Source organism: Miscanthus floridulus, chromosome 8, assembly GCF_019320115.1.
Source record: "Miscanthus floridulus cultivar M001 chromosome 8, ASM1932011v1, whole genome shotgun sequence".
NCBI classification, from domain to species: domain Eukaryota; kingdom Viridiplantae; phylum Streptophyta; class Magnoliopsida; order Poales; family Poaceae; genus Miscanthus; species Miscanthus floridulus.
This window is the reverse complement of record NC_089587.1, coordinates 27,008,033-27,018,210: the sequence shown is the minus strand read 5'-3', so window position 1 is coordinate 27,018,210 and position 10,178 is coordinate 27,008,033. Positions and strand designations below refer to the sequence as shown.

The window sequence follows — 10,178 nt, the reverse complement described above, 5'->3', positions numbered from 1 at the left end:
CTCGATGGATAATCATATAGTTCTTCACACCTAAAATTGGTCAACCCAGACAGATTCATGAAAAAATCGGCCTAAATTTGGTCAAGTTGGAACATAGTCTCCTGACCCCCGAGCGCTCCCCAACGGGCGACTCGGGGGGGGGGGGGGGGGGGGGGGGGGGGGGCTCGCCGGCACCGCCGGACCCCCACCACTCTGGCCTCCCATCCGGCCGCCGCCGCCGCCATTCTCCCGCGCGTGGCGGCGGCGGCGGCGCCGCCCAACAAGGCTCACCCCGCACCAAATCCCAACTACTCCCTCCTCTCCCTCATGACAAGCTCAGGATTTTGGCGAGAAGGATGGTCGGCGGCGAGCTTGTTGGCCGGCGTCCTGACGGATCCATGCCCCTAGGTCCAGATCCAGTGCCCCCCGCCCCGGATCTACCGCGTCGTGTGCGCTCGCGAGCATGGGCTAGTTGCGGTCGTGCGCATGCCGACTATAGGGTTAGCGACGCGGGCGCCGGCCCCGACGCTGGTGAACGCGGTACGGGCCTGGGCACCATGGAGGCAAGCGCCAGGTCATGGCTACAGGCGCGACGCGGGCTAAGCCTGTCCGGTGGGTGGCACCTGTTCTCTACGGCGAGCTCCTGTGGCTCGGGATCCTATGGTGGGCCGCCTCTCCACCAGCCCAGAAGCTGCGGGCAAGGGGGTCCCCTTCACAGCTGCCTGTAGATCCGTGCTCTAGGGGCTAGATCCGTGCGGGCCTACGCCGGATCCATGGAAGGTTTCCTCGTGTCACCACTCGGCGTGTCGCCTAGATCCGAACCGGTGTCGTTGCCGGCTGACTCGCCTCCGCGCTATGTCCTCGAGCAGCTACAGTACCTGCACCCGCATACGTCGCGTTCAGGTACAACTACGCGACGCGACGCAGCCCACGTACGCATACCCGACGCCGGCGCAGAAGGACATGCAGCTAGAGAGCAGCAGCTGGCCAGGGCCATGGCCAGGCGGCAGCCAGCGGCTAGAACGGCTAGATCCGGCCTAGTGTCGGCCTGTGGAGATGGCCCGGGACTTCCTCCAACGATACTACGGCCGGCGTGCGGCGTCTACTTCGGGACGTCAAGCGCGCCCGAGGGCGAATGCACCTCGGGCGGCCGTGGCTGATGACAGAACGGGTCGTCCACCTCACCCTCGCCCTGCCCGCGTGTAAACATTCTTCGGCTTCCCATCTGTGCTGCTCTTCTCGGCCGACTCCAGTCGATGGGGCCTGATCTGCCTCGTCGGGTAAGTCGAAGGTCCGCAAGAGGGCCAAGGCCTATGGGCGTGTCATCGCGCCTGCGCTCGCCAAATTGGTTCTGAGATGGCGGTGGCGGACTACAGTTCATTCCTGGGATGGAGGAGCTTAGGCGAAAGCCGTGCACGACCTGGTTGTGCGATTGACAGCGACGCCCTCGAGCGTCGCTTACCTCCTTGGGGGCGTCGATATAGCCTCCCCACCCTATAGCTGTAGCTTTGTCCCTCTTCTCCTGGTGAAAACCTAGCTCTAGTTATCTAGAGCCGGTGATGGTGGCGTCAACGACGTCGCGCCCTTCTTGGAGGCACCACCGTGGAGGGGCTACCTCAGACCTATCTCTCTTGGCTCCTTGTTCCCCTCTTGGGTGAGATTAGCCCTGGCTGTCGATCGTTACCGATGTTTCGACGAGTGTTTTCCTTTGGCGTCTCTGCTCCGTCGACGCTCTCCTTGATGGTGCCAGAAAATAAATGCCGGATGGTGTTTCCACCGTTGCCGCCATTCCCCTCCATGGTTTCCTCCCCATGGACGTCGTTGAATGGTGGTACGTGGGCCCAGAAGTGTTGTAGGTGTCACCATCAACTTCAAGGGAGGTCGCCATGTCTGGTGATCTTGGGCTTGCGTGTCCGGCACCACTCTTAGTCCCCATTCCACTGTTGGTCCTCAGATGGAGGCCGGCAGCGGAGTGGCGTAGCTACGAGGAGTGGTGCAGGGCACAATGGTCACGGTGTAACCGATTGAGTATGCTGTTCGGCGGTGGCGCAAAATCGATGATCGGTTGGCGTCCTTCAGTTTGAGTCTAGGCTTATCCTTGAGTCCTCGTGTTGTTTCTTCTTGTTTCTGTTAAGTGTTGTTCTTGTTGGTGCTGTTGTTGTTGCTGTTGTAATCTCTCCCTTCCCCCTTTGTACTTTGTACTTCTCTGGACTTATTGTTTCTAGATTGGCACCACGCCCTTGCACCTCCCGGCTTGTCCGACATCTGTGGAATGAAAATCCAGGTGGGGATAGTTCATCCCCCGGTGACGTTTTCAAAAAAAAATTGGTCAAATTGGACGAATTTAGAAAAAAAACCGGCCTAGGAAAGTTTTAGTACTTTCCAAAATGTAAATTGCACTTCACCATTGAATTATTCCTCTCGCTGAGATGATCGAAAATCACATATAGAAAGCTAAATTTGATGATCGAACAAGAAAAATTCCTTTTAGGGAGGTCCCTCCAATACAAACCTCGGAAATTTCTCAAAATGTAAAATTCAACTTCATCATTGGTTCCTCTCGGTGATCAAAATACATATATCAAATGTCCAATTGGCGTCTTGATGAAGAAAATTTGAATTTGGAAAGTTTCACCCTGAGTTCCTGCAGAAACCGACCTAGGATGCTTTTGCTGTCCAGACCGTTGAAGTCGTCTTCATGTGGATTTGCAAAGGATCTCGACCCCTATGGGATAAGACCACCCCTCTCTCTATATGAGAGGTTTACATTTGCTTGAGGTATCCAATTGATAAAAACATATATTTTTTTAATCTTTTTACCTTATCCTCTTTTTTTACTAATCTCTTCCAACCCCAATATCTCTGCAAGCTTCTCAATGGAGTTTGCGGGCATTCTAGGTGCCTTTCCTAACCTAGAGCAACCCTTGTTGCGTCTCCCCGGTGGGCTTCTTCCTAGGAGGCGTTTCTTGGTTTCTCGCCGAGGCTAACCTACTGAGGGTGATTTTCCCTGTCTCACTGTGATTTTGATCCTTGAGCGGTCTGAGACATCCTTGTGTGATCCGGACATTCTATCGCTTTGGTTGTGCGACCGATCACGTCAACAAACTTTTTGGCAACTCCGCTAGGATAAGATCAGGATCAATCTACAATAGCCGACCATCATATTTGGCAGCATATCCAAGCCTGGTGAGATCGACATCGACAACATCATCAGGCCATATCATTTGGCCCAGATTGAAGAGGATCAGAAGAGGCGTGTCGAGCAACTCAAGCTCGAGGCGGGACAACAATTCCTCTCCCACTTCTCTATGAACAGGCAAGGCAAAGTCACCAAGATCAATGATGTGTCCTTCAACCCACTTTATCTTGTGGTAAAATTAAAGACAATGTGAGTAAATACTATCCGCCTAAATTCGAAATTGCTAGTATGATAGATGGTACAATTAGTGCTACTATTAGTAATAACTTTGATGTGTTGGTTGAGCATATGAATAAAGATTTAATCCACCTCCTTAACATCGATGTAAAGGAACCCGTTTGTCCAATAAGGTTTATGTATCACGCTGCTGTCATCAACCGTAGCCACATACAGATCGAAGCAGTTTTCGTTGGATGGCCCACCAGATTATCCAGTCTAATAACTAATAAGTTAGTATATACTAGTAGATATGCACGTGCAACACGCACGTGTCTATTATTTCATATACAATATAAGAATAAAGATTTTTCTGCTTGCAATATAATATGCATGCAAAAACAAACATCAAGCCATAATGCTCTTAACACATATTATATGAATACATAATTGTAATCAAACATACATACCCTGAGAACAAGAACATGGTAGGTTTGAAAGCACATCATCTAAAATTCTACTGTTTGTATTGACTGATTCTACATTCTAGTTCCCAAATTTTGTATGAAAGCACGTAGACAGTGATGGATTAATAGGACGATATTTTTAACTGGTTGATTCCATGGCAGAGGTATATATCAACCACTGACAACTTGTATAACACTATCAATGTATCTAAAGAGTAAAGATTATTGTATTTTATTCAATGCTGCCCGCCTCCATTGCTTCACATTTGAAAGATCTTTGTGGAGACCATCCAACAAAAAAGCAAGCTCCTATGAATCATGTTGATTAAAGCCAGGGAACTGAGGAGAACTGGCAAGTTTTCCAGTGAAATGATAAGGGGCAACTGGTTTGTATTAGAGAGGTCCATAAGCTCCTCAATAATTCTCCAAACGCAAGGCATATTCACCCTAGTTAACAGAAAAGTCAACAAACAATTATGTGAGTATTGGTTGTTTTCATACTTGTTTCTGAAGTAAAAGTGATTGGTTGGAGCTTAACTGTATGGAGATCATAGTTGATGCAATCATCACCTTCTTTCCAGTTCAAATCAGCTTCATGGTATTTCTAGAGAGGAATAGCCCCTGAAAATTTTGAAAAATCCAAATATTTGGAAGGAGGAATTGCTGAAAGTGAGATGAAGATGAGCAGATACTAATAAACATAATTACTCAGCTAACAAAAAGCACAATAGCTCTAATAATGATATGAAGTTCTTTCCAAATCTGTGCGTTCTATTTAGTTGGACAGCACCAAATCCTTTTCAATCAGCGCTAAACTGGCACCAGAGGCTATCATGATACTCTACCAATTATTTACTTCTTTCCCTTACCTAAACCATTTCTAACATCAATCATCAATAAAAAATAAGGTAGAGGGAGGAGAAGGAACTAAGCTGCTCGGCTAGGAGGCAGGAACTCACTATATCATCTATTTAAGAGCAAAAATGATCACTTTGAACCCTCGTGTAACTAAATAAGGTTGTCAACCAGGTTGTTAACCAGCTAAGCTTTACCAACAAGGCTGCAAACAATTTCTTCCTATAACAAACACATGGGGCCAACTTGTTTCAGAACATTGGACGCCTAAATTCTTCTAACCATAAACTGCACTCCCACCTCAATTGGGTACCATACCAAGAACACTACGATATTAATAATACGAAAAGATAATTGTGCCCTAATCAAATTCGTGGATTGATGGATTAGTAGGGCATTAGCAAACAGGCTGTATGGCGTGTATGCGTATTAAAAAGGTCACCAAGGAAGCATATCTATAACTTGGTTGCTATTTCTTCCCTAGAAATACAGTTACCATTTTGAATTTTAAATACAAGAGAAATAAAAAGACAACATCCTTAGTAAAACACCAGTCTTATGAATGGCACAAAAGGTGAAGAAAATCATGTACGACAGGATGATATATAACAAGATATAATTTTAAGTAGTGTATACTGGTATTGTTTGCTTATATGAATTAAGAAACGTACAAAAGAGAAAACAGTACCTTTGAGATCTAGTGGCTTTATTAAAAAAACAAGAATAACAAAAGGATCCAGCAAAATTGACTCTCCCAGAAAGCAACACGCTAGTTCAGATATTTTCCGACCTGATGAGAAGTAACATAATTTTTTATCCTGTTCATAGAAATTGACAGTATAGTTTTGCAAAATAAGCTCACTAATAAAAATTGAGTTCCATTCTTTTAATGGTCATAAAGAAAAGATAATTTATAGTATCATTTGACTATTGGAGTTGGAGCTGAATAACACACCCCGGTTGTGAACAAAAAATTTAAATTCTAATGGCTAAAGTGATCAAGGCTAGGACACATTTGTTTAATCCTATGTAGAAATGACAGTGCCAGGACAAAACACAGACCATGGCACCTCTCTGGAGTCTGGAAGTACCCATGTCACACCTCAAGCTAATGTCACGATACCTAAGACATTAATATTATATCAAAACTCAAGAGGTCAGAGATTAGATAAAAAAAATCAGGAACTATGTATACTTAAATGACTACAGAGGTAACATATACGAATATTTCTTTCACTGGATATCTAGGTGCATTGAAAACTTGAAGAAGTGCATGAACTGACTACATGCCAGCAAAAAGAATTGACCTTTTCTTTAGTTTTCTATTTAGCTACTGCAACAAGAAAACTCTTTACTACAGAAAGCTATTCCTATAAACTCTATTCTGAAGCCACTAAAAGATATTAAATTAGATGTGGTGCACATATCTAATAGAAAAAAAAACATAAACAAAAGAAGATAGACTCCCACGAACAACTGCACTTATAAAAGAAATCGATAACACGCCCTGCTTTGATATCAGCGATAAGGCATCAGAAAGCAATGAATGAACTCACAACCAGGTCTCCAGTCGTCCAATACACCAATTTGGTACTACGGGTGGTGAACTTGCATTATACTATCTTTATCTATACTATAAAGGAGTATAAGAAGACAAATTGAAAAGATCAGTCATCTCCCTCGAGGCTCAGTTATTATCCCCCCAAAGAACCTTATTCTATGGCTTCCTTCGTCGTTCGGCTACAACTCAACAATTTGAACAGAGAAATAATATACTGCATCCTTCAAATCACAGGAAAACACGGGATCGCAACTAAACTAACTCCAATAGTCCAATCCCCTCAAATCACAAGCATCACGGCAGGGCAGAGTCGTCGCTGTACCTATGTCTCAAATTTTTTAAATCTCTACCTGCAACGTAGCCATGAATCCTTCCTTCATCATGCCGCGGCCGTGCACCGGGGCATTGAGGATTGGGTAGGGGCAGCGGGCTCCAAAGGGCAGGACGTCCGTGTGCGCGGCCCACATCGGCACCGTTGTTGGCTGCCCAAGGAGCCCGGCCACCACACGTCGTGCCGCCGGCATGACCGAGCGACGCATCCGCCGCCGTTCTTCCATCGCCGAGTGACTGGAGCGCGTCCGCCTTCATGGTCAGCGGCCACGTTGAGTCGTTCGTGGACTAATCTCGACGGGAGGAGGAGGCGTGCCACGGAGAGGAGAGGAGGATTGGCAGCGCCGGGGAAAGGAGAGGGAGCCACGAGTCGCAGACGCAGATCGATGGAAATGAAACCGCCCACCCCTTTTTTTTTTTCTCCAAAAATGCTATACAACATACGTGTGTTTTAGCACATAAAAAAAACACATGAATTTCTCCCTCTCTTTTTTCAACTGTCTTTAGTCTATGCAGTCAAACTGTTGTTTCTATACATGCATACCAGCGAGCGAGGCATACCAGCGAGACATATGCATGCATACCAGCGAGCGAGACATATGCATGCATACCAGCGAGCGAGGCGAGGCTGCAAAAATCGCCCGGGGCCTGCCCGATTTGTCCTTTTGTTCTTCATAGAAAAAAATTATTTCTTGTGATCTGTGAATCTATGATCTTGTGATTTGTGATTATCTGGAGGTAGAAGAAGACTGGAGGTAAAAGGAGGATAGAGGATGTTGGATCTTAATTCTGTGGTGCAAAAAATTCATGTGTTGAAACTGTATAAAACACATGGTTGTTGGGTAGACAGACTCTTTTTTTTTATGACAATGAAACCGCCCTTGGTACACGCAGGCGGTGGAAAGGAAACCGCCCCTTGGGTACACGTGGGCAGGTATACCGTGCGTGGGTGAAAAAAACTCATAGATGCGGACACTATTTTTTTAAACTACACTTTTGGACGTGCCTGTTTGCACGGCACGGTCAAACAACTCTGCCACGTCATGTATGGCGGCGCGGCAAGAGTGCGTACATGGCAACGTCCCGCGCCCGCTGGTCGCTGATGTGGCAGGCTTTACCGCGCCACCGATCAGGACGTGTCTGTGACGCGCCACCCGTCAAGGCGCGATAGAGCCAAATAGAGGCCCGCGGCCCAGTCCCTTTCCTCCCTCTCTCTTTTACTCCGCGCCGCACAGCAGCCGCCCAGCCCCCGCCGCTGCGCCTCCTAGCCCGCACCACCGCGCCATTGCCTCCCGGCTCCTCCATGGCCGGCCGCCGAATTTCCCTCCTTTGTTGGTCCTCTCCCTACCTTCCTCGAAGCTTCTCCTCGGCCTTGTCAAGGCAATGAAGCTCCTCCTCGGCCTCCACGATGGATCGAAGGATTTGAATAAATAGTTAGATTATGGAGAAAAATATGAGTTTGTTAGAATGTTGGATTGAAGGATTAGGATTAGGATTACCAACGTTAAGGTTAATTGGTCAGTTAGAATTATGATTACCATGTATTCTAAGGTCAATTTTTATATAAATCTTGCTTCTTTGAGTTTACATCTCAACTTTTATACGTGAATAAATATATGGACACACTGTTGATGTATCAAATTTTATTTTTTATTGATCAAAGTATAGTTTTTATATAGTTTTCATGTTTGCATCTAAGATAGAGTTTACACCAAAGTGTAGGTTATATTTTATTTGTTGTAATGCAAGTGGTTCTCATTGACATTAATTTGTGATATTTTGATTTTTGTTTGTTAAATTACAACCGTTTTGTTAGATGCAAGAAATGTATCGGGAGGAGTTTTGGCGAAAACGGGGTCGTCCTCGAGAATTATACCCCGATGCGTCTAGCAAAGATGCCCCCGTCTCTCCTGACCTCCCTGTCCCTAACTGTGACTGTGGTGTCCCGGCCGACGTGTTTCAATCGAGACATCCAGATACAGCGGCGCGTTGCTTCTACACATGCAGCCGTTTTAATGTAAGTAATTGTTTCCACTATCTTTTTTTCTTCATTTGTGTAAGTAGGCTACTAATATTTTATTGGAATCTTGTTGTGTAGGCTCATGAGAGGTGCTTTTTCTTTCAGTGGATCGACGGTGCAGACAAGTTTGACCCTAGGTACCTCTTTTTCGACGATTGGTGTAGAGGGAGACATCCACGTGAGCAGTTCCAGCGGTGGGTTCCACCCCCCTAACCCCCGCCAATGACGGCTAAGGAGAAGCACCTAGCCACAGTTAGATGACTCGAGGAACCTCCTCTGTGCGAATGCAGAGATCGAGCTGTGATAAACCCTGAGAATACGTTGGAGTTTGTGTGTCCGAACAAACACGAAGTAAGTGAAAAGTGTATCTATTTAAATGTTTATCTCTATGTGGGCGTGTACTAATGTATTATCTTGTAGCGTTATAGATTTACGAAGTGTCGTTTCAATGGGTGGCTCTATGGTCCTAAGAATCAATGGTCGGAGCCACCAAAGGCAAAGGAAAAGAAGAAAGAAAGGTTAATTTATAAACCACCTCCAGTCAAGTGTGAATGTGGTGTTAAATCTAACTACGGTCTAGTCCCTTTGGAGCTTGAAATAGGCCATTATTGCGGCCATATGGTTGACTATAATGAGGTTGGTTATTTTTTGGTAAACATGAAATCGTATTTTGTTTCTTTTGCTAAGACATATATGATATATTTTTTCGTTTGAAAAGAGCACTAGGAAATGCAAGTGGGAATGTTATGATGGTCAAGCTAAGTTCTTGGATGAACTGAAGAGGAGGCAAGTAATTGCACAGAAGAGGGGATATAGACCTGACTACGCCAACCTATTCGTTAAACATCACAAAACAAGATGCGTGAGTTTGCTAGACAACGCGGTATTCATAACCCGATCGATGTTGGGCTTGACAAATGGGGATTGGAGAGACGGAGGGCATTAGAGAAGGAGAGGGCAAGGAAGGAGGCAAGGGAGAAGGAAAGAGTACAGATGCAGATCTTGAACGACCATGTTGTTGCATTGTGTGCTAGTGAGTCATTGGAAGCCTTGTTATTTTTATTGCCTGCTTTTAAATGTAATACAATCACGTTGCTAACTTGTTGCATTTCACACATGAAGGGATTGGATGTAGCGAGGACCGTGCCGTAGAGGTGGCCCATGCAAGATTTGAGGAAAAGAAGTTACATGAGCACAGAATGCGAGCTGGTCGCACTGTTCAATCTCCGATTGTGTTGTCTGATGAGGGGGACGAGGATGAGGACGACACTGCCAGGTTGAGCGATCTCATCGCTCTTGCTAAGGTGGACTTGTAGCCAGAGGAGGCTAAGGATTACACTGGCAGACTGAGCGAGCTCATCGCTCTAGCAAAGGTGGTCTTGCAGGCGGAGGAGGATGACGACGCGTTCTTCACTTAGGCCACAGATGAAGCGGAGGCCGCTTACTATAGGCGACAAATAGATCAAGGCAATGTAGGTGAGCCTAGCCACATGAGCCAGAAGGAGGAGAACGTGTTCTTGACTCAGGCCATAGAGGCCACAGGTGAAGTGGAGATAGCTTACTACAGGCGATAGGCAGATCAGGGCAATGTAGATGAGCCTAGCCACAGCA

The 10,178-nt window shown here is 46.2% G+C and overlaps 1 long non-coding RNA gene across 2 annotated transcripts; it reads right to left on the bottom strand.

Moving 5' to 3' along the window:
- Nucleotides 1-3,762: 3,762 nt before the first annotated feature.
- LOC136471399 (uncharacterized) lies at nucleotides 3,763-6,905 on the bottom strand. Of its 2 annotated transcripts, XR_010762017.1 has the most exons (5): nucleotides 6,568-6,905; nucleotides 5,719-5,779; nucleotides 5,345-5,446; nucleotides 4,340-4,422; nucleotides 3,763-4,248 (listed from the first exon to the last, which is right to left on the bottom strand). It is a non-coding gene; the product is annotated as an uncharacterized lncRNA (long non-coding RNA). The 2 variants fall into 2 exon arrangements; XR_010762016.1 differs by lacking the exons at nucleotides 5,345-5,446; nucleotides 5,719-5,779.
- Nucleotides 6,906-10,178: the final 3,273 nt, after the last annotated feature.